The sequence below is a fragment of the Passer montanus genome, unplaced genomic scaffold (assembly GCF_014805655.1).
Source record: "Passer montanus isolate IOZ18808 unplaced genomic scaffold, ASM1480565v1 scaffold106, whole genome shotgun sequence".
Lineage (NCBI taxonomy): Eukaryota > Metazoa > Chordata > Aves > Passeriformes > Passeridae > Passer > Passer montanus.
In genome coordinates this window covers 2,888,857-2,896,431 of record NW_024357170.1, presented here as the reverse complement: position 1 = coordinate 2,896,431, position 7,575 = coordinate 2,888,857, and positions in this window count along the sequence as shown.

The window sequence follows — 7,575 nt, the reverse complement described above, 5'->3', positions numbered from 1 at the left end:
GTGACTAGATAGACAGGGCTCACGATCTGACTGTACTCAGGAATGTGCATTCTCTAAAAACTTATGGCGCTTAGGAAAGCTTGTGTTTCTTTCTTGTTGGATGGTGGAGACATTGCTGTGATCTTGTTGATGACATCAGTGGGAATCTGATGGCGTCCGTCTTGCCACTTCACTCCCAGAAACTGGATCTCTTGAGCAGGTCCCTTGACTTTGCTCTTCTTGATGGCAAAGCCTTCAACAGTCTAAATTGGTTTTCTTCTACGCTGCTAATTAGCCTCTTTTCATCTCTCTAGCCATCTTTATAGAGCATTGGTTACTATCTATGAATCAGTGTAGAGGTAGAGCTTTGGCTACCTTTCTCTTTCAGCAATGTTTAAGGTCAGTTGAACAGCTTTGAGTTCAGCAAGTTGGTTTGATTTACTTTCTCTTTCAGATATTTCCCCACCTCAGCTGGGTTCTGAATTTGTTCATGGGGAAAGTCCCAGACTATAGGGTCAGAGAATTCTTTCAGGATTTGGCCCATATTTTCCCATTTTCCACCCCACTCCGGATTCTCTACACGTGGGTCTACTTCTGGGTCAGGGGTCTCATCAGCTCTTCTAGACATCTCAGCCCTCATTTTAGAGAAGCTGCAGACCATATAGAGGAAGCTTACCAGATTAAATATCAGAAAGATGGTCTCTTTAACATTCAGGGGAAACTGAACATTCTCTAAAAGTGACAGAAAAGATTTAAAGGAGAAGAAGGAAAGGAAAGGCTGGAAAGCCTCATTCCCTGCTCCTCCTCTAATCAGCTGGGTGCAATTACTAATAAATTCCCAAAACATACTGCTAGAACTGGGATGCAGGGTAGGACGAAGAAACCATAAACCATACATATTGTAAACAGACGCCAGTATCTTTGTAAACGCTCTATAAATCATTATCACCAAGGTCAACACAATAGCTAATCCAATCTGTGCCCTTTTACTACAAAAACTATGTGATAGGGACAATAATCCTAGTGACCAGAAAGGTATTGAAACCTCAAAAAGGTCTAGAGACCAGAGCCACATAAAGGCCTCCCCACGAGACATTACAAATTCAAACAACATGGCTACTGGGTACTTTAACCTACTACGCAGCAAGCACAACCAACCTGCAATCAATAAAGATTTTTTTTCCCACTTTCTCAAGCCCCACTTTGAGCGCCACTAACTGTATTTGTTTTGGTTTAGGGCAAGTTTGGGAGATAACCCCCAAAGGGCTACTCTACAAAAGCAGATTCAATTGCCTCTTTCCCCTCTAACTGGTTCAGGAGAAAATATCTCCTTGGAGAAAAAGTGGAAAGAAACCTGTTTATTAAACAATAGAAACCAAACAATATTAAACAATAAAACTTCTCACTGTTCCAAAAAAACGCAAATTCAGAACAGTCCCTTCCTCGGGTTGTAGCTGGGCTCACTCAGTCTTTGATCAGTCTCTGGTGTTGGAAGCACCGCAGCCCAGGCCTGGCCAGGGGAGCCACAGGTGGAGCTGCCGGTGCTCCTCTGGGTGTTCAGTCCAGAGCAGGCTTGAACAGGTCTAAGCAAAAAGGAAAAGAAAAAAAAAAATAAATCACAGTCCAGGGAACTTCTTTGCCTCAGCTTGCTAAAACTAACTAAAAGCAAAAAAAAAGGGGGAAAGGAGCTCTGTCTGGCTGTCTGTCCATCTGCAGACAACACAGTCCAGGAGCAGGAATGTGGAGGAGTGAGAGCAGTCTGAAAACAAACTGCGCGCTTCTTCCCTCCCCTCTTCACTGTCTGGAAGAGAGTCTTAAAGGTGTAAAACTTATTATTCAGTATAAACAGAGCAAGACGATTGGGGATAAAAGCATCATACAGTCAACCCAGGACATTAAGCTACTTCAAGTTTTGCATAATTGAAGGCATCTGGACCTGACAGCATTTATGACCCTCTCAAACAATACTGACAGAGGCAGCCTGTGGCTTCCTTTATCTGGTTCCTACCTATCACCTCAGTGTTACCCATGTGCAATTTAGATTTGATAACACAACGTAGCCCTTTGGACTATTCAAATCATAGGAAAAAAAGCCTTACAAAAAGCACCTTAAAATATCTTCCTGCACATATTCAGTGTGGGCATTTTGCACTGAATATGTCCAGACAGCTTCAGTCTTTTTCAGTGTCACTGTGTTGGTACTGCCCTGAATGTGTAGTGTTAACTATGCAGCAAATGAGAAAATTGTGAATGTCTTAGATTTGGGGATCATTATTAAAATTCTAGAGAATGAGAAACATTGACAAATGCTTTGTTTCATTTTTCAACCCAGAAAAAACCCTAATTTAAATGACAGCATTTTTAGCTTTACTCTATAATCCATAATTATGCAAGCAAACTTCAAGAGAACGAAGGATTTAAAACACTTGGAATTTTTGTCATACACTGAAAATGTAAATGATGGTGCTCTGTAGTACAGCTTCATAGGCAGGATGATTTTGTGCTTGAAAAGAACAAGAAGCTTTTAGGACCTAAGTTGTTATAGGTAAAAATGAAATATGCCCAATTCTAATAAAATAAAAAGGAATTTATTCACTACCGTGATACAGTCCCGACAGCCAACAATCACACTGACAGCACAACACCCCCGGGAGATAGGCTGGGTGGACGTGGATCTGGCCTCTATCGCACCAAATCCCCCTGCATTCACACTGACAGCTCCGAGGAAGCAGTTCTTATACTCTTTATTTTGCCCGTGGCAGAGTCCCTTTGTCTCCTTTTTGAGTTCTTCATATTCAAGTTGGTTCTTTTCTTCAGTCTGAGCTGCACAAAGGCTTCCTCCGGGAATTGATCAATGCATTTCCTTGATTCCCAGAATCCTGTATTCAGGTGGCAGGTGCGGATGGCTCCGGTTATCTCAGATGGGTATCTTTCCCGGGCCATCATCTTTTGGGCGTCACTGGATACATGCCTCCATGAACGACCATGTCCTGTGCAGCCCAGGTTTCCTTCACATGTAAATGTCATGGTGTCTCCTTGCCGGTCTGCCGTGGTTTTGCCATCCTGAGAATGAAATTCCTACCCTCCCCCACCTCTGTACAGCCGGTTTGGTTAATATAATATATAGAAATCTATATATATATTCTATCTGCACGAATTACTAACTATATCCCTAACATAAGTCCTGTAAGATCTTCTGGAGGATGATGCAGCTGCTAGCTAGAAGATCAATCACTTGACTTGTATTAGATTGACAGCTATGAATGCTTTTCAAAGCAGAGTCGGGTGGGCTTAGATTGGTATGCTTAAAAGTGAAACATCACACATCAATGTAAGCTTAGGATAATTGCACAAGTCAGAACTCACAGGGAACTAAGAGAAAAACGTTTCATACTGGGTAAGTGGGTTTATTTGAAAAATAAGAAAAAAACAAAGTTAAATACTGAAGAGTAGAAATACCAATATCTGAGTTACTACTTCTTTCATATTAGAGCAAAAGGTTCACCACCATGGTGAGATCAGACTCAGCAATCCAGATGCCTTGCTCTGGAGGGTTGTTTTGCTATTAATATTTGTTTGTTTGTTTGTTTGTTTGTTTTCAGGGGGCTCCATTTGTTTTCTTGCTTGTCTGGAATGTAACAAAAGCTTTTTGAAAAGCTGACTAGTGACCTGCACTGGGCAGGTCTTCAAAGCAGAAGCATCTTCCAAAGCCTACTGAAATGAAAAAAAAACAAACCCAAACTGAAACCAGCCCTCATGTTCATTTGATCCAATGGAAATATAGAGCTGTTCTTCCTTTATTTGGAGACCATCCCCTATAATTCACTGACTCAGGCTGACCAGTCCTTTAAGTTCTCAGTCCAAATAACTTAATTCTCTTCCCACATAATCTGAATAGTGGTCTCCCTTCATCCATCCGGGGAAGGCCTATCTCTGCCTCCAGAAAAAAACTAAATCTCCTTTTTACTGACATCAGTTCAGGCAACAAGAGATGTCCAGCCAGTCACCAGTGTAACTGAGAGAGCTGTCTGACAGATTATTGACATAACAAATATTTTAGTCATCAGTTATCTTGATTTATTTCTACCTGAATGTCAAATTTCAGACATATCTTGTGCAAAGCTTCTTTCTGAAATAACTTGCATTGGGCTGATGGCATTGACTGATGCCATTAGCAAATGAGCCAAATGAGCACCAGGCCAGTTGAATTATTCAGCCTGGCATCCAAAGGCATATGCATGGATAAAACAGGCTGCTAGCTGCCCAGTGGTCTACCTGGCATCATTGTTTCCCGAGGTACCTGTCTCTGAGAAGTGCTTCTCAGAATGCAGGAGCTCGGCTGAAGGGATTAGGTGACAATGACAATCAGTTTTCTCCCACTTGAGCCCATTGGGAGAAATCATGGAGGCTGGGCCTTTGCAAACACTTTGTTTGCCATGGTTACTCCCTGCACTAAAGCTTATAGATTTTCTGAGATATCTGCTTTATCTCTTCAAAATATTCCCTGGCTGCCCACACAGCAGATTGTGCTTTGAGGCATCCAATGAGTGCCAGAGAAGCTGAGGAAATTTCTATTTCCCATCTATCCATCTCCTGGAGAAACAAAGATTTTAGCAGGAAAAGCATTCAGCATTTGAAGTATTAATTCAGATTCTCTCCTGTGTGAGCCTGAAGCATTTTGCAGGCTGTGGATTTTACTGGACCCATGTTCAGGGCTCTCAGGTTCAGTCCTTAATGTGGGAGAAGCTGGATGTTTGTGACCTTTCCTCTGTTTGCACAGCAGAGGCGACACAGGGATATCAGCACAGAATTCTCAGTCAAAAGATCTCTAGTCAGAAGGATCAGGTGTTACTCACTTCAAAGCAGTGGTTCATAGCACCTTGTTATGGCCTTTCACAGGCAAAGTTGAATTTGGGGAGTTAATTTGGCAGGTGGATGTTTATTTCCGTAACACTAGTCAGAGAGCTTTGAAATCCTAGCTCTCTTCCCCTTTCCCTATTCCTACTTTTAGAAGGCTGTGTGTATTTTAACTAGATGTAGTATTGATCTGGTAAGACACAGAATAAAACCCTAACAAAATAACTATGTGGAGAGAAGAAAAAGGAAAAAAAAAAAAAGAAGTGGCCTGAAATTGCGTATAAGTGCTTGTGATATTTCTAATGCTTTACAGAGATCAGGCTTCAGTAACCCAAAGAACAATTTTGTCCTTTGTTCTCTTGCAATTTTTTTCAATGTGCAGGAAAGGATGCATGTATTTGGCATAAATCAGTTACCCAGATGTCATTTTTAGCTAAAGCCAGACCAAGGTGAGAAGAAGCCAAAGTATTTCTGAAAAGCAAACAAGACAATTTGCAAACACTTCTTAAAAAACAGGAACAAACAGCCAGACACACCAAGTTCATCTTGCCCAACTTCAGTGTCCAAGGAGACACTAAAGCTCACTCTGTGATAACTGGGAACAGCCTGCAAGATATGTACAGAGGAGATCCAGCAAGCGCACTCTCAGCTGGCTTTGCCCAGAAATGACACAGGCTTTAAGGATATGAAATAAATGGGCAGGAGATCTTTCTCCTTTTTTAATGCCTTTATTAAGAAGATCAGCTCAGGTGGGGAGAAATCGACGGGTTGTGCCCACGCCGCCGCTGCTCTCAGGCGTGTCACGGAGAAGGAGGGTGATGCAGCTTTGTCCACTGGTCTGCAGACAGAGCTGGGGATTCCGTCCTCACGGGACATTAGCAGATTCCTGGCTTGTTTGTTTAACACCCCGGGGTGTCTCTTTAATAGTATCTTTTCAGGTTAGGGTGAGAAACAAAAAGGGTCCAAGCAGGTACGGGACTACGCTCCCATCCTTAGACGTCACTTAAGTCACTTGTTGGCTCGTGATTTTAGGGGTTTTTCTTGTAAAAACTGTAAAAATTCGGGGTGCAATGCATTTCTCATCTGCATACTGGCTCTGGTGTCACTGCCTATTCTCTTTACCTTGGAGGGTCTGTCCTGGTGTCTTCTTGGCAAGCGGCCAGCATCAGGGAAACAATGGTTAATCACCGCCATTAACGGGTAATTGAGGAGCTTTTCTTTGGCAGCGAAACCAAAGAGGTCTGACTGGTCTGACTTGTTTTTAACTCTGAAACTCAAAAAAATACAACTTTCTATTCATAACAGGATACAGCTCACTTAATTTAGAAATCGACAACAGACTGAGATATATTGTGCTCTAGAAATGCTAATTTCTTTTTGCTGACCACAACAGAAACTCTGGGAATAGTTCAGATAAGGACTGGGTTTAGATTAGATACTTGCAAGAAATTATTCGGTTTAAAGAGTGCTGAGGCCCTGGCACAGGTTGCACATAGAAGCTGTGGCTGCCTCATCCCTGGAAGTGTCCAAGACCAGGCTGGATGGGGCTCTGAGCATTCCCCACTCCATCTGCTCCACATTTTCAGTAAAATATGGTATATCTATCATAAAGACAGGTGAGTCCTGTACTCCATAGTCTCTGATTCCCCATCTGGTAACATACTTGTATACACAGATTTTCCGGTCATCAAACTTCTTGCACATCCTTGTTCCCAGAAGGGACAGGACTACCTGTGTAGCTGAGGAGATAGATTATTTTAATCTATAGGTGTAAATACAGAGTCTGAAGTTTGTGCTGTCCAAGAGTCTCAGCTATTGTTTGCCCAAAAACTCCAAGCCCTCCCCCTGTGGAATCACATAGGATGCCAGCTATTTGCCTCCTACTCTTCCCCTGCAGAGGAGGGAGGGGTAAATTGGAATCTGCATCTATATAAGGACATGGGAAAACCAAACTGGAGTCTGGTTTTCGATATTACAAAAGTCCCAAACAGGGTAGTCACCTCAGACAAGAAAGTTGCTAATTTTCCTCTGTGCTTAGAAATCTCTGGGAGCAGTTTCCCTGAAGAAGCAAGATCAGCTTCCTGTTATCAGCAGAGGGAACCTTGACCACTGCATGAAACAACCACATCACAACCCAGATAGGCAAGATAGTGCATTTTCAGCCAATTCCTTTCTTTCAGGAGGCCCTTTTCTTTTTGTGTTGCACACCTTGGACAAACAAAATTAAGCAAAACCCTGTGTCCTAAATAGGGGTGGACTTCAGAGGCATCAAGTTTGCTGAAACTAGAAAGGGGGATCTCAAATCAAGGGGTGCTGTGCTGACCTGTGGGTGCTCTATAGTTATGAAAGCATTATCCTTGCATTACCACAGAAATGAACTGTGCTTTTACCTGTTGCCATCTGACACATATAGCTCAACCATAAATAACTAGCTGATGCACCCACTGAACTGCTGTTTTCAAGTCGGAGTTTCTTTCTGTGCCCCCAAGAAAAGCAACATCAGCATAATTTCCCAGACTCAAGGAAAAAGTTAAGCAACTGCATCCTATAGTTTTTCCCTGTATCTTTATTTCTTCATTCCACTAGGTGTGTGGCCCTCCTTCAAGTCTGAACTGCAGTAGAAAGCACAGGAGTGACACAACTGAAGCTGTAACATGGGCCTGGATATGTTCAGTATATTTTTCCCCTTGTGATGGCCCTCATGGAATCTCAGTGAATTTGTTTCATCCTGAGCTCTGA